The sequence below is a fragment of the Caretta caretta genome, chromosome 8 (genome assembly GCF_965140235.1).
Source record: "Caretta caretta isolate rCarCar2 chromosome 8, rCarCar1.hap1, whole genome shotgun sequence".
NCBI lineage: Eukaryota > Metazoa > Chordata > Testudines > Cheloniidae > Caretta > Caretta caretta.
In genome coordinates, this window is record NC_134213.1 from 56,353,156 (window position 1) to 56,378,991 (window position 25,836).

General features: G+C 47.1%; 1 protein-coding gene and 1 pseudogene across 1 annotated transcript in view; both read right to left on the minus strand.

The window, feature by feature from the left end:
* The window catches only part of NIBAN1 (niban apoptosis regulator 1), a 131,999-nt gene that overhangs the window by 86,478 nt on the left and 19,685 nt on the right, over nt 1–25,836 (minus strand). The gene's annotated exons all lie outside the window — the stretch shown is intronic.
* LOC125642026 (U6 spliceosomal RNA) lies at nt 12,408–12,500 on the minus strand (annotated as a pseudogene).

Sequence of the window (25,836 nt, forward strand, 5' to 3'; positions counted from 1 at the left end):
CTCCATGGGGCTGATTTCACCATATCCTTGTTTATATTAGGAGAAAGGAGTTTCAGAGAGCTATTGTATCCACTCAAAAGATCTTGACAATCAGCCAACTCCTCTACATTATTTCTGTCTCCCTGGGATGTGCTTGACTTTCTCTCTCAAGGGTACATCAAAGCTTCATTGAGAAGACCATAGGTACTGCTTGTTATTGCTCTGTCATTCTAATGAGAAGATGATGTCCTTGGTTACCCACTGTATTCCTTAATCACCGCACATGTTTTAAGAATTTCGCAGTCCAACCAAATGCTGCTGTCTCAATACTTCAACGTTACTTCCTTTTCTAAAATAGCTTGCCTCGTTTCCTGTTTATTAATCTTCCACACTTACCATGATAAGTCCTAGTAACAAGTACCAGCTTTATTTACTTGATTTATTTATTTTAAACAACTTTTCTATTGTGTTTGGAGTAAGAGTCGGGAGGGTACCTAGCGAAACAAAACTGACTTTACTAACAGTAAGAAATTCATTCCACTCAGCTTAACTGAAACTACATAAGCAGGTGAGACAACTCCAACGTTTACTACTTCCAAAGTAACTCCAGCCACCACAGCACTCCAGCAGGATATTAATTTACAAAAACTCACTCATCAGAGAACACTCACTGGCATATACATACCATGTGAAACAATGCAACTTTTAGCTGCTTAACTCTTTCATGGACATCACAGAAGGCACCAAAGTTGGAATGTTTTTAAAAATCGATTTTTTTCTTGACTGCAATCCTTTATTTAGTAGATTAGCAATCAGCCTCTTTCCTACCCTTGCCTTCATATTGTCTTTTATGCTGCCACTACATTGTGTCTCCCACTTCTGTCTTTAAATTCTTCCTTAAAATCCACTTCCATTAATCCTTCCTAGGTTAACTTCAGCACTGATATTTATTTCCCTTTCTCAAAGGTGGTCCTGTGTTCTGTTTTGTGCATATCAGATTGTAAATTCTTCAGGTCTCTATGTTCTTTAAAATGCTTTCTATATTTACAGCGCTATACAAGCATTTAAGAATATTAAAGAGCTGCTAAGGATTCATGGAAGACGTATTCAGAAATAATTCTACTAGTATACCACTGTTTATTTTTCTCTTCTGTCAGACAAAATATTTTTCTAGAAATAGTATGTAAACCAAATGCTCAATTTGAATTTACTTAACAGAAAAATAACCCTGCTTCTGTATTAAGTTAATGTATATATTATATATACATATATATGTATATATATTTGTAGCTCTCATTTAAACATATTTAGAAAGTATATAGTGGTTTACATCTTCAAAGCACTGCACCAGCATTAATCTTTCCAATACCCCTGCAAGGAGGTGAGTATTATTCTAATTCATAGATGGAGACTCACAGATCAAAGATAAGGGCCTGATTTCAGCGGCACTGAGCACCCATAGTCCTGTGGAGGGCCATCCATGATTTGGACACGAGTGGGAGTCTTCATAAGCAAGACAGTGCAGATTTTCTGAGACAACATTTTAGGAAATTAGACTAAAAAAGATTTCAAAAAGGCCAAAATCAAAATAAATTGTTTTGACCCAAACTGAAGGTTTTTTGGATTGCATATTTGCAAAAATCTGATATTGATTTTTCGTCCAATTTCAAGACAGTAATTTTTTTAAAATTATCAAATTCTTGTGGGATGGGAAAACTATTTCCTGCCCAGCTCCATTCATAAGTGACTAAAAAAGTGGCCACAAAATATTACAATCTTTGATGCTGACTGGCACAGTAGTTACAGAAATAGGTTGTCTATTTCTAGAGGTGTTAAATGATTCTTTTTAAACATCTTCTGGACCAACAAGCTTAGGTCTTTATAGGACAACTGTCCCATCAACTGGAGCATCTGTGCTCAGTAAGACTGGAGTAGACACACCTGAAAGATTAAGGCCAAATTTTTCAAAAGTGTCCACAGATTTGGGTGCCTCTAGTTTTGGAAACCTAACTTGAAGGCACCTTGGGTCTGATTTTTCAGAACTGAGCACCCACAATTACTATGAGTTGTCAGCGCTCAGCACCTCTAAAAAAACAGACCTTAATTTAAAAAAGTGTTACATGAGGTTCCATTTGTTGTAAGAAATCTTTCTATATACCATTTATTTATTTAGGAAGTATTAACATGTTTACAAATCCTTGGCATACAAATATAGAAACAAAATAATAAAAAATATCTAATAGATTTCAGAATAGTTTCCTATTGTCTGTGTCATTTAAATCTGACCAGCAGGAAGCACTGGAAAGTAAGCTGTAGGAAACAATCCTGCCTTGACCCTGAAACGGAGCAGATGATCTAAGAAGTCTTTTCCTTCCTTAATTTTCTATTAACTTATTGACATTTCTAATATGTTTTGTTTGTACTCCTTCTATAATGTTGTATTCTGAAGTTGAGCTACAACACAAAATTCTAGCATACACCGGGAAAAAATACACAGAAGCAATCGTAGCCCTGCCTTCATTACTAGCTCATATAAACTTCAAATATGCGATAAAAAGAAGCTTGACTTTTTTAAAACTTTATTAAAAATGAAGACATTATTTTCTACAAAACTATTCTGAAAATCACCCAGTTATTCTTAGTCTCCGTCTGATAGTCTGTTGGCTTGCATACTTTTGCTTAGTGTATTATTCTGTCCAGATGAATTTTATCACAAAGAGATGCCTAAACTAAACTTTTGAATTCTATAGCCCTACAGTCATAAATGAGAGCTCAAGACATGATTTATGGGTCCTTCACGACTTTGGTTCCTTCACATACATGGCAAATATGATACAATGTCCAGATTGCATATTATTGTGGTTGCAATAAAGTATAACATGACCCAACATTATGGAACTTGTTTCTGCATCATTCAAGTCAACTGGGTTTTTGAAGGGGAGCAGGATCAACAGTACTTAGATCACTTATGAGGATAAACCAAAATTAGACACACAGTGCAGAAAAGAACTACAGACTATGATCAATATACCATTTTATCAGCTGTAATCACTTGACTGTAAGAGACAAAGTTTTAAATATTTAGTAACACATTTTCTGACCTTCCAGAGACGCAACAGTAGGTAGATATATCTGGAATTATAAAGAAAACTAAAAATGGCACAGAACTGAAAAAAACATATTTTCAGTTACCATAATTGTATTGTTTTAAACTTACATCAGACCAGAGTTATTTCAACAGGAAGCCTTGCAGCCAACAGCTGGAAAAGTCATAGAGTTATTCTGGAAGGTGACTTATTAATTTTTACAGATGTCTCAGTTCCTATCTTTCAAAAGTAGTTAAAATGCTGACTACAGATGAGCCCCACATCTCAAAATCTGGATTTCAGCTCCTCATAAGATTGGGGTGGGAGGGTAGCTCTATGGTATCAGATTACTTTAAATACAGGAGTCATTTGCAAAATTTGGACCTGGTTATTTTGTAGAGCATCCCCAAATTCAGCATTTAATCTACATTTGGTTCAGTCTGTTATAAAACAAAGGACTCTTTCCAAAATTTAGAATTCAAGCATGACAACAGTCAGGGGTGGTTGGATTCAGGATTTTTTTTTAGGCCATCTCTTACATGAATGATAATGATGCAGTATCCTAGTGCAGAACCCCTACACTGTGTCTGAATGAGCACTTTGGTCATTGGAGGCTAAAGTCACCAATTCCTTAGCAGTACATGGCTCTAAGCACATCCTCTAAAGAGGTGTTTGCTTTCAGTTTAAATTAATGAAACTAACACCTGCTAATGCCAACTGGCACAAGAAAAGCACACATTTTATTTCAGTTGACCACATTTCCTGCTGCCTAAATATTTACAGCACGCTAAGGAAAAACTGTGTAGCAAGATTAATAACTAACAAACCACAAGCTCTTGCTCAAGTTACCATGTAGTAGTATTTTATAACCATACTGACTCATTGTTATTACATGTTTGTTTATGCTGGGAACACCCTGGTATCCAAGTGCGGTCTCACTTATAGGGCTCCCCAATATGATATATACTAAGTATATGCTATAAGTATATGCTAAGTAACTTCATGCTTTTCCATATACAATGGAAATCAGTGACAAATTCAGACCAGTTTGAGTGCATTCTTTGCCCACGCTTTCTGGACCCATCCTTTCTTTCACCTAATTCTAAACCTGCCTCTCATGTGGTTACTTTAAGTCACCATCCTTAGCTGTGAAGTCTCAGACAGACAGCCACCATTACAGTCAGATCAGACTTGCATAGCTCGGTCATAACTGACAAGAGTTTACTATAAACCCAATCAAGCCAACTGACTGAACCCGCGCTTCTAAAGACAAAGCATTCTATCCTCCAACATGAGGAACAAGACCCCTACAGCACCCAAAATGTTTGACTACCAGCCACAGTGTAATAAAGATGGGGTTCCACACAGTAGAGAACCTACATTTTGTTCATTCTGTGGGATCTTGTGCAGGTAACTGCCTCTCATAACTTCAATGATGGGAGAATAAACGCTATTGGGTCAAAAAGAAAAGGAGGACTTTTTGTTAGTCTCTAAGGTGCCACAAGTCCTCCTTTTCTTTTTGCGGATACAGACTAACACGGCTGCTACTCTGAAACCTATTGAAGTCAGATTTTCAAGAGTTCAGCTCCCATTTGGGCACAAAATTAAGTGGCCAGATTTTTAAAAGTACAATGGGTGCCAAGTTCTTCTGAAACTCTGGCCCTAATTGTGGGTGGTGATGACTTGAAAATCTGACCAAAACCATCTACAACTTCAAACAAATCTCTCCTGTACACATAATGACTATATGCTGTCTTTGATTCACACACACAGAAATCCCAAGCACACCATAGGGGTACTGCACTAGGATCCCAGGTGGCATAAACAGGTGAGGGTGAAGGGACTAATGTAGCTGCCTTTCATCAATCACCTAAGGACAGAGATTCCATAATGAGGAAGAGGACTTAGAATCACAGAATCATAGAATATCAGGGTTGGAAGGGACCTCAGGAGGTCATCTAGTCAACCCCCTGCTCAAAGCAGGACCAATCCCCAACTAAATCATCCCAGCCAGGGCTTTGTCAAGCCTGACCTTAAAAACCTCAAAGGAAGGAGATTCCACCACCTCCCTAGGTAACCCATTCCAGTGCTTCACCACCGAGAAGCTGGATATGTGTGCCCTTTTTGCCAAGAAGGCTAACAGCATTTTGGGTTGTATAAGTAGGAGCATTGCCAGCAGATTGAGGGACGTGATCATTCCCCTCTATTCGGCATTGATGAGGCCTCATCTGGAGTACTGTATCCAGTTTTGGGCCCCACACTACAAGAAAGATGTGGAAAAATTGGAAAGAGTCCAACGGAGGGCAACAAAAATGATTAGGGGACTGGAGCACATGACTTATGAGAAGAGGGAACTGGGATTATTTAGTCTGCGGAAGAGAAGAATGAGGGGCGATTTGATAGCTGCTTTCAACTACCAGAAAGGGGGTTCCAAAGAGGATGGATCTAGACTTCTAACAGCTGATCCTTGTTTGATGGAGAGAATCACTGTAGAGACATTATTATTATTGTGATGTGATTTTTTTTAAAAGTAATTTATATAGCCTTATGCTCAATTTCCCTGTATGCTCTGCAGCAACCTGGGGCTAAATTCTGTGTAAGACACCCTCATTTCCATGGCACTCTGGTGTGGCACATCATTAATTCTGACCTGAGTGCTATTAGGCTGTTTGTGAGCAGCCCTGGTTGGGAGTTACAACAGCAAAGCATTGTGAGGCACCCACAGTTGAGGAGCAGGTGGTGACATAACCCCTCACTGATCTGGACTGCAGCCTGGAATCTAAAATCAAGCTTTTAAAGGGTAGCACCCAAAAACTGAGGCACTCAGTCACAAGTCATTCTTGAAAATCTTGGCCAATATTTTTATATATTTCCTTACTTGGTTTCTGATCAGCAGGCCTAAACCCGGCAAGTGTACCAATATGAGTATTATGGTACATTACTGTGCAAGAGCAAATAATGCACTTTACAAACATCAGGTTCCAAGGTAGTTACAGGCACTGTTCCCATCATACAGCATATCATTAGAGTGTTTAAATTGCTGCCATTAGTTTTACTGATACTTCCTGAGTGACCCAAATTAAACTAAACAGATTGCTCACTGGGGACCTGACTGCAAACCAGGAGCCACTTGTGAAAGTTCTAAATTGCAAGTTAGAACAAAACACTACAAAGCCAAAATCCAAAGTGGATACACAGATGGCTAACTGCCTCGATCACTGGTGGTGAGGGTGGGGCTAGAATTATACTTTCTGGAATCACACTCCATTGCAGGTTCAGACAAATTATGCTAACAATACACTGGCAGTTCCTACTGGGGGAAAGTAATGTAGAAACCATTATAAAAGGAATACATACACCACATTAGTTTTTTGCAAAATAATACTTAGGTTATTGTACTTCAGGCAGGTTTCTCTGTCACTTAAAATGATAACCAATTTGACACTCCATCCTTAATACTGCCATTAAAAGGCAAGCCTGAAACAATGATAACCAGAAAGAAAAGGAACAATTATATGAGTGTCCTCACATTTCCATTTTCTCGGTTCAGGAAGCCATTAGTTTATACAATATGTGATACAGTAGGGCCAGTGGTCAGGCATCTTTGCCCCATTTTTGTGCAGGGAGGCCCAGAAGGCCTACTATGATATGACTACAGAGGAGGTGGCAGATTACCCCCCGGCTGAAGGCGGAGATCCTGGCCAGGTCCAGGGTATCAACAGTCTTGTGAGCCCAGAGGTACCATGAATGGCAGTATTGCAAAGACAAGACACCACGATCACAACTGTTTGACCTAATCCACCTAGCCCGGGAGTGGTTACACCCAGAGGCCCTCAGCTCTGAGAAAATGATGGAACTCCTGGTGCTGGACCGCTATATGAGGGGACTACCCTCGGGGCTTCTGAGCGTGGGTAGGCCAGAATGACCCCTCCACCTTTGACGTACTGGTCACCCTCATAGAGAGATAACTGACAGCCTGTGACCTGTTTGCAACCCCGGGAGGTGAAACATAGCGTTCCCGACCCTGAGGCCCGGATCATCAAGAAATCCAAGAAAGCCATAGCTGGAAGAACAGATACCGAAGAGCGGCCTAAGGCCCTGAAGGGGCCTGGGGATCCAAGGGCAGAGGGCTGGGGGAGAGGGTCAGAGAAACCAAGACAGAGGGCAACCTCTGAGATGAGATATCATTGTTATGAGCGTGGGGAGTTGGGGCATATAGCAGTCCATTGCCCCAACAGGGAGGAGCCCATGCAATGCAATCTGGGGGATTGCAGGGACGAATGTGGACTAATCAGCCTGGTGGGGGTCACGACAGCGCCACATGAGTACACCAGGCCAGTAAAGATGAACAGCATACAGATCATAGCTTTGGTGGACTCTGGGAGTGCTGTCACACTGGTCTCAGGGAAGTTAGTGGGGCAAGACCAACTGAGCCAGGCCAAGAGCACCAGAGAGAAGGAGGAGGTAGTAGAGGTAAATGGAGTGCTAGTAAAAGGGAAAACCAAAGGCCCAGGACTATACTATATAATCAAACATGATCTGTTGTACTGGGTAGTGACGTTGCACTCCCTATGTTTATGGAAATATGCTTATGAGTGTAAATATAATATAACTGGAATATGCTTTATGCAAAAGCTCTCTTGTAAGGTATCATTACAAAGCTTATAATCTAGTGAGTGCGTTCATCCTATATGAATGAATGTATCATTCTTGTATCTGAAGCTAGAAATATGAAGTATTATTCTGAAGCCCTATTGTAACTATGCAAAGTGTGGGCCATTAATGGTGGCTTGGAATCTTGATGGCTCCCATTAACTAGGACAATTGGTTGTAAATGGCTCTGTTTACTTGTAAGCCTTCCTGTATACATGGGTGCCAATGAGTAACGAAGTCTCACAGGACATGTCACATGATACTGAAATCCATCTTAAACCTGGTGCTTTTCCATTTAGAAGGAAGGGTGGGAACCCAGAGAGAGACAAAGGATTCCCGCCTTGTGAAAAAGATATAAAAGGGGATGGAACAGAATAAAGAGGTTGCCAGTCATGAGAAATCCTCTAGTTACCACCTGAGCTGGAACTAATAAGAACTGTACCAGGGAAAAGGATTGGTCCCAGACTAAGAAGGAGTCTAGTCTGTGAAAGAAGCTTATTGGAACATCTCTGTGGGTGAGATTTACCTGTATTCAGTTTTTTAAACGTATTAGGCTTAGACTTGCGTGTTTTGTTTTATTTTGCTTGGTAACTTACTGTGTTCTGTCTGTTATTTCTTAAAGCCACTTAAATCCTACTTTTTATACTTAATAAAATCACTTTTGTTTATTAATTATCCCAGAGTAAGTGATTAATACCTGGGGGAGCAAACAGCTGTGCATCTCTATCACTGTTATAGAGGGTGGACAATTTATGAGTTTACCCTGTATAAGCTTTATACAGAGTAAAACAGATTTATTTGGTGTTTGGATCCCTTTGGGAGCTGGGTGTCTGGGTGCTGGAAATAGGTGACTTGCTGAGCAATTTTTGGTTAAAGTCTACAACTCTGGGGGCATGGACCAGACCTAGATCTGTGCATGTCTAGCTCAACAAGGCAGGGTTCTGGAGTCCCAAGCTGGCAGGGAAAATGGGCTCGGAGTTCATTAGCACATCAGGTGACAGCCTCAAGGGGGTCTCTGTGACCGAAGCCGTCACAGTGCCAATACGGGGGGAAGTAGTAGAACAGTTCTTGGTGCCACAGAATTACAAAAGGGCCATATCAAAGTTAGCTCACAGTCATCTGTTTAGGGGACATTTAAGAGCAGACACTCCTTGGATAGAGTCCTAAGGCGGTTCTGCTGGCCGGGGGATACGGGCCGAAGTCCAGCGCTATTGCACCTCCTGCCCAGAATGCCAGATACATAGCCCTGACCTCAGTTAAGGGCCCTGTTGGTACCCTTGCCTGTAACTGAAGTCCTGTTTGAAAGGACAGCCATGGATCTAGTGGGCCCACTAGAAAGAATGGCCCGGGGCCACTGCAGCATACTCATCACACTGGACTATGTTACAAGGTACCCTGAAGCCATTCTTCTAAGAAACCCCACGTCCAAGGCAATCGCAAAAGAACTGGTCCAGGTATTTGCTAGGGTAGGCATCCCTAAGGAGATCCTGACAGAGCAAGGGACTCCCTTCATATTGAGAGTAATGAAAGTCTTATGTACCCTGCTCCTCATCCAAGCCTTGCGGATCTCGGTCTATCATCCCCAAAAAGATGGTCTGATTGAGCAATTTAACCGCACTCTCAAGAGCATGATCTGAAAGGTGGTGGCTCAAGTCGGAAAAGACTGGTATACCCTCCTACCGTACCTGATGTTTGTGATACGAGAAGTTCCCCAGGCATCTACTGGATTCTCCCCTTTCAAGCTACTATACAGATGCCACTAACATGGCATATTAGACATCGCGAAGGAGGAATGGGAGGAACAACCCAACCCAGGGAAGAACGTCATCATGCACGTGGCCCAGACGAAAAAATGAATAGCCCAAATGACCCCCATAGTATGAAAGCATTTGGAGAAAGCTCAAGAGGCCCAGCGAACCCACTACAACCATTGGGCAAAAACATGGAAATTTCAACCAGGAGAATGGGTACTGCTACTGGTACCAGCAACAGAAAGCAAGTTCCTGGCCAGATGGCGTGGACCCTATGAGATTGTGGAAGCCATTGGGGAGGTGAATTATAAGATGACGCAGCCAGGCAGCCAAAGGCCAGAGCAGATCTACCATGTCAACTTACTGAAACCCTGGCTCAATCAGGAGACATGCCTAGGGTGGAGATAAAGGCACTTAAGGATATCCCCCAAATTAGTCCCAGAACAATGAACAGAGGTCGTCGAGATGAACCAGCGGAACCAAGACATATTCTCCACACAACCAGGCTGTACGATGCTGATCCAACACCACATCGTCACCTGTCCCAGAGCAAGGATGATGATAAAACCATATCGTATACCAGAGGCAAAAGGAGAAGAAATTATAGATTCATAGATATTAAGATCAGAAGGGACCATTATGATCATCTAGTCTGACCTCCTGCACAATGCAGGCCACAGAATCTCACCCACCACTCCTGTGATAAACCTATGTCTGAGCTATTGAAGTCCTCAAATCATGGTTTAAAGACTTCAAGGTGCAGAGAATCCTCCAGCAAGTGACCCGTGCCCCATGCTACAGAGGAAGGCGAAAAACCCCCAGGGCCTCTTCCAATCTGCCCTGGAGGAAAATTCCTTCCCAACCCCAAATATGGCGATCAGCTAAACCCTGAGCATACGGGCAAGATTCACCAGCCAGATACCCAGGGAAGAATTCTCTGTAGTAACTCAGATCCCACTCCATCTAACATCCCATCGCAGGCCATTGGACCTATTTACCATGAATAGTTAAAGATCAATTAATTGCCAAAATCATGTTATCCCATCATACCATCTCCTCCATAAACTTATCGAGTTTAATCTTGAACCCAGATAGGTCTTTTGCCCCCACTGCTTCCCTTGGAAGGCTATTCCAGAACTTCACTCCTCTGATGGTTAGAAACCTTCGTCTAATTTCAAGTCTAAACTTCCCAATGGCCAGTTTATATGCATTTGTTCTTGTGTCCACACTGGTACTGAGCTTAAATAATTCCTCTCCCTCTCCGGTATTTATCCCTCTGATATATTTATAGAGAGCAATCAAATCTCCCCTCAACCTTCTTTTGGTTAGGCTAAAAGAAGGAAGTAAGGAAGGAGGAAGTAAGGAAGATGCTGGAACTCTGGATGATTGAGGAATCCCAAAGACAGTGGACCAGCCCTATTGTCTTGGTCCCCAAGTCTGACAGCACCCTGAGATTTTGTAATGACTTCCGAAAATTAAATGAGGTATCCCAATTCAATGCCTACCCAATACCACGTATCAATGAGCTGGTGGATCAGTTAGGCAAGGCCCAATACTTGATCACCTTGGACTTGACAAAAGGTTACTGGCAGATCCCCCTGGCTGAGGACGCCAAGGAAAAAACGCTTTCTCTACACCCAACGGCCTCTTCCAATATACCGTCCTCCCTTTTGGGATCCAATGGGGCTCCCATGACTTTCCAACAGTTGATGGACAGATTACTTTGACCCCATGCCAAGTATGCTGCTGCCTATTTAGAAGATGTAGTAATCCATAGCCCTGACTGGGAGACACACCTTGGGAAAGTGGAAGCAGTATTAGATGCTCTTAGATAGGCCGGCCTCACCGCTAACCCATCCAAATGTGCAATAGGGCTAGCCGAGGCCAGATACCTCGGGTATGTAGTCAGAAGAGGTTCCAAGAAACCCCAATGGAACAAAGTGGAGGCAACACAATGCAAGTGGAGGCCCCAACTGATCCGCAAGAAGCCAAGTCAGAACATTATTAGGGATAGTGGGGTACTATCGCCGGTTCATCCCTCACTTCACCCCAAGGGCAGTGCCTCTGACAGACCTGATAAGAACTCGGGGCCCGAAGATCATTAAGTGGACCAAGGTGGCAGAAGAAGCTTTCACACACACGAGGATGGCCCTTTGCAGTCATCCAGTGCTCATAGCCCCAGATTTCAAGAAGGAATTAATTCTACAAACAGACGCCTTGGAGGTAGGACTTGGGGCGCTCCTTTCACAGATGGTGGGGATGAGGAGTACCCGATCCTTTACCTCAGCCAGAAGTTTCTGCCCAGGGAGCAATGGTACGCTGTAGTAGAAAAGTAATGCCTAGCAGTTAAATGGGCCATAGAGATTCTACGGTACTACCTACTTGGGCGGCAGTTCACCCTTGTGATGGACCACACTCCACTCCAATGGATGCACACAAACAAGGAGAGGAATGCACAAGTGACTAGATCAGTGGTCTCCAAAGTTTTTGGATCACGCACCCCCACAGTGCCGCCGAAGAAAGGAGAGCGGAAGACCTACCGAAGGCGTGCTGCTGAAGAAAGAAGACGGGAAGACCTGCTGCAGGCGTGCTGCCAGAGGGAAAGACCTGCTGCAGGTGTTCAGAGCTGCCGCCGAAGAAAAAAAAATGGCGGAATGCCGTCCAGTGGTGCTCCTCCTGCCGTGCATCCCCTGGGATCCTCTGACGCACCCCCTGGGGTGCGCGCGCCCCACTTTGGAGACCACTGGACTAGATGGTTCCTATCTCTACAACCTTTCCACTTCCGGATGCAGCATAGTGCCAGAAGCCAACACGGCAATGCGGCTGGCCTGTCACGACAACCGTCTCTCGTCCCAAGTAGCCAACCCCGTGGTGTTGAGCAGGGGGGCGAAGGATGATATGTGATTCAGCAGGGCCAAGGGACAGTGGGAGAATGTTTTTTTTAATGGAACACTTCACAAAGTTGCGTGTCATCCTTGTGCAGGGGCCATGCTAATCTTCTCTGTATCATTCCAATTTTAGTATATGTGAGTGGTAGAGGGGAGATATATAAGCCCTAAACTAATTAAGACATGGTTCCCTGTAGTCTAGGGAAGGTTACAACAGGTTAATTGGAGCCCTGTAGTCAACTAAGGCCCTGTCAGGAACCCAATAAAAAAAACCCTGCTTCATGCAGACAGGGTGGTGTGAGGAAGGAGAAAGGACTGGAGTTTGGAGGTGTGTTGCTGAGCATTGAAAGACCAGAGAACTGGAGGAAGGGAGACCCTGCCCCAGCAGGGCAGGGAGACTCCCTCCCCCAGCCTCAAAGACCAAGGGTAAACCTACCTAAGGGGGAAAAGGGTAAGAAACCTGCAGGGGTTGTGAGGGCTGGTGCTCAGAGTGAGGAGCAAACCCAGACTCCTTCCCTGCTTCCCTCTTCTACCACCTTCCTGAGCCACTAGTGTGGCTCTCGGCACCCCAAGAGCAGGGGCAAGGGGTGGCGTCCTAGCTCCCCTCCCCACCAACAAAAGCATGGGACCCACCATACCAACATCAGCCATTCTGCCACAAATGTTAAAGAACTGGAGTAGATTCATCCCTGTTCTAACTCCATTTATGACAACTGAGTTGCACCAGGGGTGAATTTGGTCTAATATTTTGTACCTAATTCTCTCGTGCTTTCAGGATTTAGCAAGGAAAAAAAATCTTTAACAAAGTCACACCCATGTTTTTACCCAAAGCAAGTCTGGTCTGGTGGTCTGAACAGCATTCTAAAAGCCCCAAACTTTTGAGTTTTAATCCTAACACCCTCAATCACCTTAGGCCAGTCACTTAGCCACCCCACACCTTCATTTTCCTGTATATGAAGCAGGAATTACAGCACTCACTCACCTTCATCACAAGGGTATTTCATGCTTACCTAGTGACTGTAAAACGCTGTCAAGGTTGCTCTGTGTTAGCAGTTTTCCATCTTTAGTGTAAATGCACAGCTAGGCAGTTATTCGAAAATACCTAAGAGCCAAATTTTGCCCTTGTTACACTCTGTGTAACCCCAATAACTGCAACAGGACAGAACACAGTTTAAGGAATTTGCACCTGTGCAGCCACACCTCTAATGTAGATGGACTACACTGGAATAAAATGGAGCTTGCACTGGGTTCACTTATACCAGTAACTTACTGGAACTAAGCTCCAATAATGTATCCAATGATCTAGGCAACTCTAATAATATGTTTTCAAATACTTTTCAAACAACGAAATGTGTTAAAGCACATGTTATCCTCCCCATATATTTCCATATGGGGGTTGTGACTAATAATCCTTCTCCATTATTAAAGAAAGATTAAAATAATTGCCACTGAATACTTATCAGTGGGATATAGGCATGTTAGAGCACTTCGGAGCATCAAGAGAGGAAGTGCCTAATGGTATGATTTCCCATTAACATGTGATTTGTTTATGCAATTTGAGATGCTGTCAGCCAGATTAAAAATCATATTCTTCTAGTAAATAAGCTTTGATGGAGGCCTGGACGATTCAAGACCAAGAATAGAGTATAAATGCCTTTCACCTTTAGCTAACATGTTCAAATCAAGCCCATCTCAGTAAGGACTGAAAGTTATTACCATCTTGCGGCTTCTCGGTGGCCTATTGATGGTCTTATTTTAGACCATGGTGCACAGAGGCCTGCATCACAAAATTGGCACAGAATCTGCCTTCTTGTAGGTTACAACACAAGGTGAAGGTTACAATGAAGGTTACAACCAAAACAGCACTCACAAAACAAAAAAGAGTTCCCAATCTGACCTATACATTCCCACACACACACACACATACCTCTCTCTCTCTCTCTCTCACACACACACACTCACTCACTCAGCATGTCCTGCCCTCCCAACACTACATTTAAAGTCCTCGCTCCAAAGAACAGAGCTTATCCTCAGAACTGGTGTAATAATTAGGCATAATGTATTTTTTCCTAATCTAGCTCTGAAATTCCTAGGCCATGTTAGCTGATGCTTTCCCAAAAAATTCAGCTTGAGACAGCCACCTGACAGAGAAAATTTCAGCCCAAATGGTTAGAGTTTGGTAAAGTTATCAGCAACCAAAAACAGGGTCTTACAATGGAAAGTGTCTGGCAACCTAAATTATATACAATGCTACCTATAACACTGGATCAGTGAATATCGATTATGAAAAATGCTTATGATAATACTTAATTGAATATGCTTAAAAGTACTGTGGTGTATTTTGTAAAGGTAATTATGTTTTAAGAACATGAAACCTCAGTACAGAGCTTTGCTATTACATTTTTTCCTTGAAGTGGAATGAAGCTACCTTTTCCTTTAGTGTGAATAGTCAGCTTTACAGAATAGTGAAGTGGGAATAATCAAAGTTCCGCTATAAGAGTTAAAACAAAAGCAAAAAAAAAAAAAAAAGGAAAAAAAAATATTTCCAAATATACTTAGACCCTGATCCAGCAAGTAGCTCTGTGTGGGCAGCCCCTGCAGAGCTACTTGCAAAATCACGTCTTCAGTCATCATCAGTCGAACTATGAAACACATTCTAGAATCACAAATAGCAACTGTGGTTTCATACATAGGAAGAGAGAGATCACTTGCGAAACAAATTTTAGAGCTTTACAAAGATAACCAATGAGACAGGTTTAAGAAGTGCTATTTTAAGGGATGCAGATGTATTGGCTGCATTGTGAGCCTGAATTCTTGTTAGTGCTATCTTTCTACCTTTTAAAGCAGGGGTGGGCAAACTACGGCCCGTGGGCCGGATCCGGCCCCTCAGGGCTTTGGATCCAGCCCACAGGATTTCCCCCCATGGTGCCGCAGGCCCCGCGCCATCCTCAGAAGTGGCTGGCACCACGTCCCTGGAGCTCCGGGCAGGGAGGCAAGAAGGCTCCATGCATTGCCCTTGCCTCCAGGCACCGCCCCCTGCAGCTCCCATTGGCCAGGAACGGGGAACTGTGGCCAATGGGAGCTTCAGGGGAGGTACCTGGAGGCGTGGCAAGGGCAGCACGCAGAGCCCTGTGCCTCCCCCTCCCGCAGGGGCCGCGCAGGGACATGGTGCTGGCTGCTTCTCAGAGTGGCACAGCACGACGTGGGGCCAGGGCAGGCAGGCAGGCAGGGAGCATCCTGCCCCCCAACTCCCTGCCCTAAGCCCCCTGCCTGCACCTCGCACCCCTCCTGCACCCCAAATCCCTGCCCTTTGGCCCATCACACCCTGCATCCCTCCTGCACGCCAACCCCCACCCTGAGCTCCCTCCTGCACTCCGCACTCCTCTTGCATCCTAGCCCCCTTCCCTGAGCCCTCTGATACACCCCACACCCCTCCTCTGCCCCAATCCCTTGCTCTGAGCCCCTTCCTGCACACCGCACCCCCTCCTGCACCCCAACCCCCTGCCCTGGCCCTGCATACAATTTCCCCACCCAGATGTGACCCTGAGCCCAAAAAGTTTGCCCACCCCTATTTTAAAGGATGGTATGCGTGCATGCCATTGAAGAGAATGCTGAATAACTCTTTGATGGGGATTACATTTCTTGTAATATTGCTAATGCATATAAGGCCAAATCCGGGCCAGATTTTGCTAGTGTTTAGGTCTCAAAAGTAGCAGAGATTCTCTGTTGGTGCTGCTCAGCCAAACAAGTTATTTGAGATGCTCTGCAAGGGGCCTTACAATCCCATATGCACTGAGGGCTTGCCTACACTTACCCGGGGATCGATTTGCGACGATCCATGCACTGGTGATCGATTTAGTGGACCCGCTAAATCTACTGCAGAGTGCTCTCCCGCCGACTCCTGTACTCCACCTGAACAAGAAGCACAAGGGCAGTCGACAGGAGAGCGTATCCCGTCGACATAGCGTAGTGTGGACCCTGCGGTAAGTAGATATAAGTACGTCAACTTCAGCTACATTATTCACGTAACTGAAGTTGTGTAACTTAGATCCATCTCCCCCCGTAGTGTAGACAAGGCCTGAAAGAGCTAGCCTTTGAGTTCTAAAAAGCTTGATTTGGGGAACCTAAATGGGTAAAAGGAAAATCTCAGATTTTTTATTATTATACAAGCAAGTTTCTAGACCTTTTGCAAAGATTGGGCATCAAAGTATAAATCAACCATTAAGGATTAAAAGAAAAGATGGATTCAACTCTACCATATATTACAAGATATTAACTCTTTCTAGCTTGTCACTGAGCTGAGCATACTACACGATAGACAGACATAGTGGTTTGGTGGATCAAGCACTAGACTGGGAGTCAGAAGATGTGCGTACTGGTTCTGGTACTGGGTCATCTTAGTCAAGTTACTTTACCTCTGTTTCATTCCTTATATGTCTTGTCTATTTAAGACTATAAGCTTATTAGACCATGGACTATCTCATTCTGTGCAGTGCTTAATATAAAGCTCCAGTCTTTGTAGGGGCCTTTAGGTGCTACCATAGAAACAGATGTGATGCTGGCAGACCAAGTGCCAGCTCACATCAAGGCCCCTAGTCCTCATTGACCATGGAGAACTGCATAGCTGGGACGTAACATTTAAACATTTGCTCGGTAACTATAAAAGTATTTGGTCAAACTGTAAACCCAGTCAGAGAGAACTATTAGCAAGTATAAAAAACTAGTTTACACAGAGGTGTCATCTCCTCTCCAGCAAAAAAAAAAAAAAAAAAAAGGCCCACAGACACCAGACAAGGCAGTTTGGAACATCAACGGACAAAAGACTTTGTGGATTGTTCTCCCCACATCCATGCAAAAATACTTATCCCATCTGCTTGAACTCTGGGGGAAGGGAATAAAAAAAAAATCCTTGTCAAGAAGAAATTATCTCTATGCTGCTTGAACGGTGAGGGGCAAAGATTCCCAAGCATAAGCAAAGGATCCCCAGCTGCTTAGCTTGGGTTAGCCCTAGAGGATGTATAGAGCTTACATATTACAGAAGCTTCTATTGTCTTTTGGAACCTAAGACTGTACATTTGTGTGTGTATGTTTACCTGCTTTAACCTTTGTGACAAAGTTCCTGCTCTGCCTTGGTGGGTCTTGCGTTTACTGGCAGATTTGCTCGCCTTGGAGCTTCATGGCAGCCCTCAGCTTGGCTGTTTTTCTGAATTCACAGTCCAGGTCGACTCCTCCTGTGTCTGAACAGGAGTTGGGAGGATTTGGGGGGAACCCAGACCCACCCTCTACTCCAGGTTCCAGCCCAGGGCCCTGTGGAATGCAGTTGTCTAGAGTGCCTCCTGGAACAGCTGTGCAACAGCTACAACTCCCTGGGCTACTTCCCCATGGCCTCCTCCCAACACCTTCTTTATCCTCAGGACCTTCCTCCTGGTGTCTGATAATGCTTGTACACCTCACTCCTCCAACAGTCCGCGTTCTCACTCTCAGCTCCTAGTGCCTCTTGTTCCCAACTCCTCACACACACACACCACAAACTGAAGTGAGCTCCTTTTTAAAACCCAGGTGCCCTGATTAGCCTGTCTTAATTGATTCTAGCAGCTTCTTGATTGGCTGCAGGTGTTCTAATCAGCCTGTCTTAATTGTCTCCCTTTTCCCTGGGTAAGGTAACATGGAAGGTTCCAATACAATCAGGAACCTTCCCTGTTACCTTACTCAGGGAAAAGGGACCTATTTAGCCTGGGGCTAATATATCTGCCTTCTATTACTCTCCTATAGCCATCTGGCCTGACCCTGTCACAATTCCCGCCCCCTCCTGCCCCCGATCAACACTACGGGGTTGGACAACTTGGGACGTCAGGCAGTGTACTCATGACAATCCATCTGCATTGCCATGGTGGCTTCTGGCCCGGTGTTGTATGGTGAATTTGAAAGGTTGTAGGGACAGAAACCATCTGGTTACCCTTGCATTCTTCTCTTTATTTCGCTGCATCCACTGGAGGGGTGCATGGTCGGTCACAAGGGTAAACCGTTGTCCCAGAAAGTAACAACATAGTGTTTCCATGGCCCATTTCACAGCTAGGCACTCTCTTTCAACCACGGCATACTTCTGCTTTCTCGGGAGGTAGAGGATTGGGTGTTCTTCATCTCCGACCATCTGCGATAGGACAGCTCCCAATCGTACTTCAGATGCATCTATTTGTAAACTGAATTCCTTGTTGAAGTCTGGGGCTATAAGCACAGGGTTACTGCAGAGGGCTGGCTGTAGATCCATTAATGCTTCCTCTGCGGCATCTGTCCACTTCACCATGTCTGGACCCGGGCTTTTATCAGGTCTGTCGGGGACTCGCTCTGGTAGCAAAATGGGGGATAAATCGTCAGTAGTACCCCACCACACCCAGGAATGCCCGGACTTGCTTTTTCCGATTTGGACAGGGCCAATTTTGGATAGCCTCTAGTTTGTTTAGTTGGGGCTTGAGCATGCCCCTTCCTACAATGTAGCCAAGGTATTTAGCCTCGGCTAGCCCTACAGCACACTTGGTTGGGTTGGCTGTGAGGCCAGCCCGTCTTAGCATGTCCAGAACCGCTTCCACCTTTCCTAAGTGGGTTTCCCAGTCAGGGGTGTGAATAATCATATCGTCGAAGTATGCTGCTGCATAACTGATATGGGGCCGTAGGAGCTTGTCCATAAGATGCTGGAAGTTGGCAGGTGCCCCATGCAGTCCAAAAGGAAGAACAGTATATTGAAACAGACCCTCTGGTGTAGAGAATGCCGTCTTTTCTTTCGCATTTTTGGCAAGGGGAATCTGCCAGCATCCCTTTGTTAAATCAAGGGTGGTCAAAAATCAGGCATTGCCCAGGCGGTCAACTAACTCATCGATACGGGGTATGGGGTATGCATCGAATTTGGATATCTCATTCAGCCAGCGAAAGTCATTACAAAACCTAGTGGTGCCATTGGGTTTGGGCACCAACACAATTGGGCTTGACCAGTGACTGTGGGACTCTTCGATGACTCCCAGCTCCAACATCCTTTTTACCTCTGCCTTGATCTCCCTTTTTGCCACTGGGACCCGATAGGGCCTTAAAGTTACCTTTGCCCCAAGGTCTGTGATAACGTGGTGATACGCTTTGGTGGTCCGGCCTGGTTTGGTTGAAAACACAGCCTGGTATCGATTTATCATCTCAGTTACCTCCTTCTTCTGGTTTGGTGTCAGATCAGTGGATATCCTGATCTGCTCCTGCATATTATTTCCCTGGATTGGGGTCTCTTGGGCCACTACATACGCCTCTCGTTGGTGCCAAGGTTTTAAGAGGTTAATGTGATAAATTTGTTCTTGTTTCCGGCATCCTGGCTGCCACACCTTGTAGGTTACTTTCCCGACAGGTTCAACCACCTCATAGGGCCCCTGCCATTGGGCCAAAAGCTTGCTTTCTGCTGTGGGTACCCACACCATCACCCGATCCCCTGGTTGGAATTGTCGGACTTTTGCCTGGCGATTGTAATGGGTTCGCTGGGCCTCCTGCGCCTTTTTCAAATGTTCCCGTACAATAGGGGTGACCCGGGCTACCTGTTCTCGCATCTGCAACACATGGTCAATTATATTTCTCCCCTCATTGGGTTCCTCTTCCCACATTTCTTTTGCAATATCTAGTATGCCAAGGGGGTGGCGTCCGTATAATAATTCAAAGGTGAAAAACCCAGTTGAGGCCTGAGGTACCTCCCGGATTACATACATAAGGTAGGGTAGTAGGGTGTCCCAATCTTTCCCGTCTCGACTTACCACTTTCTTTATCATTGCCTTGAGAGTTCGGTTAAACCTTTCTACCAGCCCATTGGTCTGCGGATAATTCTCAGGGTATGTATATGGAGCAGCGTACAGAGGTCCTTCATTAGCTTCGACATAAATGCGGTACCTTGGTCTATTAATATCTCCTTTGGTAGCCCCACTCGGGCAAAGATCCCCACCAACTCTTTAGCTATCGTTTTAGGGGCCGCGTTCCGCAGGGGGATGGCTTCTGAGTAGCGAGTAGCATAATCCAGAACGACAAGTATATATTGGTGGCCCCGGGCTGTCTTCTCCAGGTGTCCCACTAGATCTATGGCTATTCGCTCGAAGGGGACCTCTATGATGGGAAGGGATATTAAAGGTGCCCTCAAGTGGGGACGGGGACTGTGCAGCTGACACTCTGGGCAGGACGCACAGTACCTCCGCACTTCTTCATATACTCCGGGCCAGAAGAATCGTCGCAGGACCCGTGCCAGGGTCTTCTCTACCCCCAAATATCCCCCAAAAAGATGACTATGGGCCAGACTTAATACAGCATTCTGGTGTTTTTGAGGTACTAGGATCTGCTGTACCTTCTGCCCCTGTACTGGTGCAACTCGGTATGAGAGATTCTTCTTCATTATGAAGTAGGGTCCTGGTCCCTGGGTTTTCCCTTCCACGGGGACCCCATCTATTTCGGTCACCTCCTTCCTAATGTTGTCATACCTTGGGTCTTCAGCCTGGTCCCATCCAAAATTTCCTCTCCTGGGGCTAATCTGCCCGAGATCTAGGGGGCTAGCCTTTGTTGCCTCTACTGGTTCAGAAGCGTTAGGGTGTGGGTCAGACTCGGGTGCTTCTCCCTCCTGGGTGGCCTCCTTTTCACCTGCTCGGGTCCGCCTACCTATGAGAGCGACCCTCTGGCTTTGAGCCAGTATTCAGGTTCCCAAGGCCTTAGCTGCCCTTCTTTCCCTTTTCATCTTTCTACGCTGTCTGGGAGTGGAAAGCAAATCTGGGGATATTTCAGAGAAGGTTGGGGGTTGACAGTCTATTGTGGATGCCTCGCTACTTTCAGGGTTTCTCTCTTTCTCCAATTCCCCTACAAGGAGTAAGTCTCCAAAGCCTGGGAAGTCCCTCCCTATGAGCACTGGGTATGGGAGTTTAGGGACTACCCCTGCTGCTACCTCAGTAGTGTTCCCCTGAATCTCGATTTTTACTGGGATGGTGGGGTAATAACCAACTGTCCCATGGACGCATGTTATCCCCATACGCTTAGCCCACAGCGGCTGACTACACTTCACGAGCTTCCCCGAGACAAGAGTGATAGCACTCCCTGAATCAACCAGTGCTGTGGTCTCTACCCCATTTAGTTTCACTGGTCTGGTGTACATATGTGGGTCAGTGAGACCCCCACACGGTGGATTAGGGAGCATGGGTCTGCCCAGTTCCCCAGGTTACACTGCATAGGCTCCTCGGCATTGGGACACTGTGCAGCTATGTGTCCCCACTCCCTGCAGGAGTAACATCTGTATGGAGACCTAGGCATTCCCCGGTCTCCTGGTTTGGGTAGTCTAACATCACGATCCTCTTCCCCCTCAGCGCTCCGACTCTTTGTGGCTTCTGGTGGGCCTTCAACCCCTCTCTTTTTCCACCTGGGCTCTCCTGGTGGCCCAGTCACCCGAACTCTAGGGCTGGGTGCTGCTAGTGTAACCCGGGGTACTTCTTCTTTAACTGGTTGGGTCAGCTCCCTCACCGTCCTTCGCCTTTCAACCAGCAGGACAACCTCGTCGTAGGTGGAAGGTTCGTTCTGGCTTACCCAAGCGCGAAGGTCTGGCGGTAGTCCTCTCATGTACCGGTCGATGACAGAACCTCTAGTATCTCCTCCGGACTCCGGGACTCAGTTCGTAACCACTTTCGTGCGAAATGGATGAGGTCATATAATTGGGACCGCGAGGTTTTGTTTTCCTGGTACCTCCACTTATAATATCGCTGGGCCCGCACTGCGGTCGTTACCCCAGATCCGGCCAGGATCTTTGCTTTCAGCTGGGGGTAGTCTGCTGCAGCCTCTTCAGGCAAATCATAGTAGGCCTCCTGGGCCTCCCCACACAGGAATGGAGTGAGGATGCCAGACCACTGTACTCGGGGCCAAGTCTCCCGCAGGGTTGTCCTCTCAAAGGCCAGGAGGTATGCCTCTACATCATCCTCCTGCGTCATTTTCTGCAGCCAATTGCTGGCCTGCATGATCTGCGTCCCATCATGGCTGCAGTTCAGCTCTGTAAGAGCCTTTACCTGGTTTACCAGTCCCCGCAACATAGCCCGGTCTTGAGCAGCCTGGTCCATCAGCAGGCGATTAGTCTCTTGCTGCAGCCGCACTGCCTCCTATTGGGCGGCTGCCTGGAAAAGAGTAGCCTCCTGCTGGGCAGCCGTGGCTTTTATCAGTGCCCGCACTACCTCCTCCATTGTGGTGAAAAAAAAATAAAAATAGACGCTCTTCCCTTTTTTTTTTTTTTTTTCTTTCCCTTCCAAACACCCTCCTCCTTCCGCCGCGCTGTGGACACCAGATCCCACTTCTGACAGCAGTTGTGACAAAGTTCCTGCTCTACCTTGGTAGGTCTTGCACTTATTGGAAGATTTGCTCGCCTTGGAGCTCCATGGCGGCCCTCAGCTTGGCTGTTTTTCTGAATTCACAGACCAGGTCGACTCCTCCTGTGTCTGAACAGGAGTTGGGAGGTTTGGGGGGGACCCAGGCCTGCCCTCTACCCCGGGTTCCAGCCCAGGGCCCTGTGGAATGCAGCTGTCTAGAGTGCCTCCTGGAACAGCTGTGCGACAGCTACAGCTCCCTGGGCTACTTCCCCATGGCCTCCTCCCAACCTCTTCTTTATCCTCACCATAGGACCTTCCTCCTGGTGCCTGATAATGCTTGTCCTCCTCAGTCCTTCAACAGTCCGCGTTCTCACTCTCAACTCCTAGTGCCTCTTGCTCCCAACTCCTTGCACACACACCACAAATTGAAGTGAGCTCCTTTTTAAAACCCAGGTGCCCTGATTAGCCTGCCTTAATTGATTCTAGCAGCTTCTTGATTGGCTGCAGGTGTTCTAATCAGCCTGTCTTAATTGTCTTCAGAAGGTTCCTGATTGTTCTGGAACCTTCCCTGCTCCCTTACCCAGGGAAAAGGGACCTCCTTCGCTTGCTGCTAAGCTATCTGCTTTCTATTCTCTCCTAAAGCCTCCTGGCCTGGGCTTTTCTTACTTTTTGACCCTGCTTCAGCCCCCCCACCCCCCCTACCCCACCAGGCCAGACGCTTTTTCTTCGTTTTGTTTTTTTTTGCTGTTCTTCTGCTGTCGTTTGAGTGCTGGTCGGCTGCCAGCTAGCTGCCAGCCCCCCCACGCCTGCCCTCGGACGCTGCTATTGCTCCAGCTGAAACCCCCGGGGGGGGGGATTGCCGACCCGCTCCCCGGAGGAGGGGAGTGGAAGCCCCCAGACCCCGCCGTTTGCTGTTCGTTTGTGGACCCGTAATTAACCAACAGGTTATTTTTTTCATCTTATCTGCTTGGCATTTTTGGAATGCTCCACAAAGCCTGGGAGAGAAGACAGCCGACAGAGAAATCACCCAGGGAAGCTACAAATCATCGTGGAGGGGGCCATAAGACTGAGTAACTTTTGAACTGTACTCTTGTGTGGGGGGAGTTTGACTGTGTCTTAACTGCGTTTGTAGGGGGACAGGGGGTGTGGCACGGAGCTGCCCCCCGATCCATCGGTGCCCCCCCCAACACTACTACAACCGTCACAGCCCCCCCGCCGTCCGTCCCTGCTGGCAACTTGCCATCTGCCTCTGGATTCAGCTACTTGCTCTGATTCCACCGTCCGGACCGGAAACGACAGCCGACCAAACCAGACTCTTTGGACAAACGCACGTGGGTCCACGTCCGTCCGTTCCCCCCCGCCCAGGACTGTCCACCCTACAGTTTGCTCCTACTACCTGACCCCAACTCCTGTTCTCCCCCCTCCCCGCCTGCAGCCCAACAGGGAGAAGTGGTTAATCTGCTTCCCCCTCCCCCCTCCTCCTTCTGGTGTCTCCCCGTCTCTCCCTGCTCACGATGGCGGGGAATAAAAGGGGTGAGGCCCCTCTAACAACCTCAGTCCCACATGGAGACATACGTGCAGGCGTTGGCGAGGGTGGTAGGACCCACAGCTATTGTGGCAGCCTCCAAAATGTACGGGAAGGTTGTTTTTTTCTTAGCATTGGAGGCTGCCGCCCAGGAGGCGGTGGAGAAGGGCCTGGCGGTGGGGGGGGTGTTCATCCCCTTGGAGCCGCTAGAGGACCTGGGCATCCACCTAGTCCTGACCTCCGTCCCTCCTTTTCTACCCAATGCCGCCCTGTTACCCGCTCTCTCCACCCTAGGGAAACCTGTCTCTGTCATCAGCCCTCTCCCGTTGGGCTGCAAGGACCCCACCCTCCGTCACGTCCTCTCGTTCCACCGGCAAGTGCAGCTGGATTTGCCACCGATGGCGTGTGACGGAGAGGCACTCGAGGGGTCCTTCCTAGTCCCTAACCAGGGAGCCTGCTATCGTGTCTTTTACTCCACGGGAGAGGCCCGGTGCTACCTCTGCCAATCAGCGGGGCATGTCCGAAAAGACTGCCCCTTGGCCTGGTGGGGAGGGGCACCCGAGACCCGGCAGGACATCGGCTCTGTCGTTGCCGATGCCCCTGGCCGCCCGGCACCTGAAACCACCTCTCCTCCTGCTCGATCCACCGCTGCTCCCGCCCGGGCCAAAGAAACACCTCCACGACAACGCCCAGATGAGCGAGGGAGCCCCGCCCTTGCTGTTAACAATCCAGCAGAGCCTATGGAGGAGCGTGCAGCAAAGATATTACCGGGCATAGGAGAGGGCCTGCCCCAAAGAGAACCCCCCCCATGCTGCCTCACTGTTACCCCCCCGAACCATCGCCTCTGCCCCCCGACACGACCCCTGCTAACCAGCCCCCAGACGATGCTATGGAGGGCTGGACCCTAGTCCAGGGGAAGCGAGGCAAGCAGAAGGCTCGAGCTCCGCTGCACCCATCCGATGCGGAGGCCCCCTGGAAGACCAGGAAGGGAGGCACTGATACTGAGCCTTCCGCTATGCCCACAAGTGAGATCCATCCGCCGATGTCAGGAGGGGAAGACAAAATAGCATTGGAAGGTAGGATCTCCCCTCCATGGGAGACCCTCCCCTCTGAGACCCCTGAGGAAGCCCCTTCTGCCCGAATATCACCCGAAGCAACCGTCGAAGCGGGCACCAGAAGGGAGACCCCCGGGGTGGCGGAAGGCGACCTCTCCTCCATGTATGAGGAAATCGAGGCCCTAGGTTTGACTCTGGTCACCCAGGGAGAGGATGACCTACTGCCGGCTGGCCTCAATCTGGGCAACCTCACCCCAGTCGCCCTTTCCCCATGCTCCCTCCCCCTAACTGCCTTCCCGGGCGAGCACCCCGCAGAAGGTGGTCCGCCACCTGAGGCCGTGGCTGCCAAATCCACCACAGAGCCTGCGCCTAGCATCACTGGGAGCCCCCTCTCCCCCCTAACCCTCGAATCTGCTCAGGAGGCGCCACCTTTCAGCTGCTTGCCTCCCGAAGCCCAAAGCCTCGCCTCTGCCTCCGCCCCCACCCCTGTCCCTGCCCAATCCACCTCCTCCTGCAATGCTATTGCCGCCCCTGGGGTTATTTCTTTCCCGTTTTT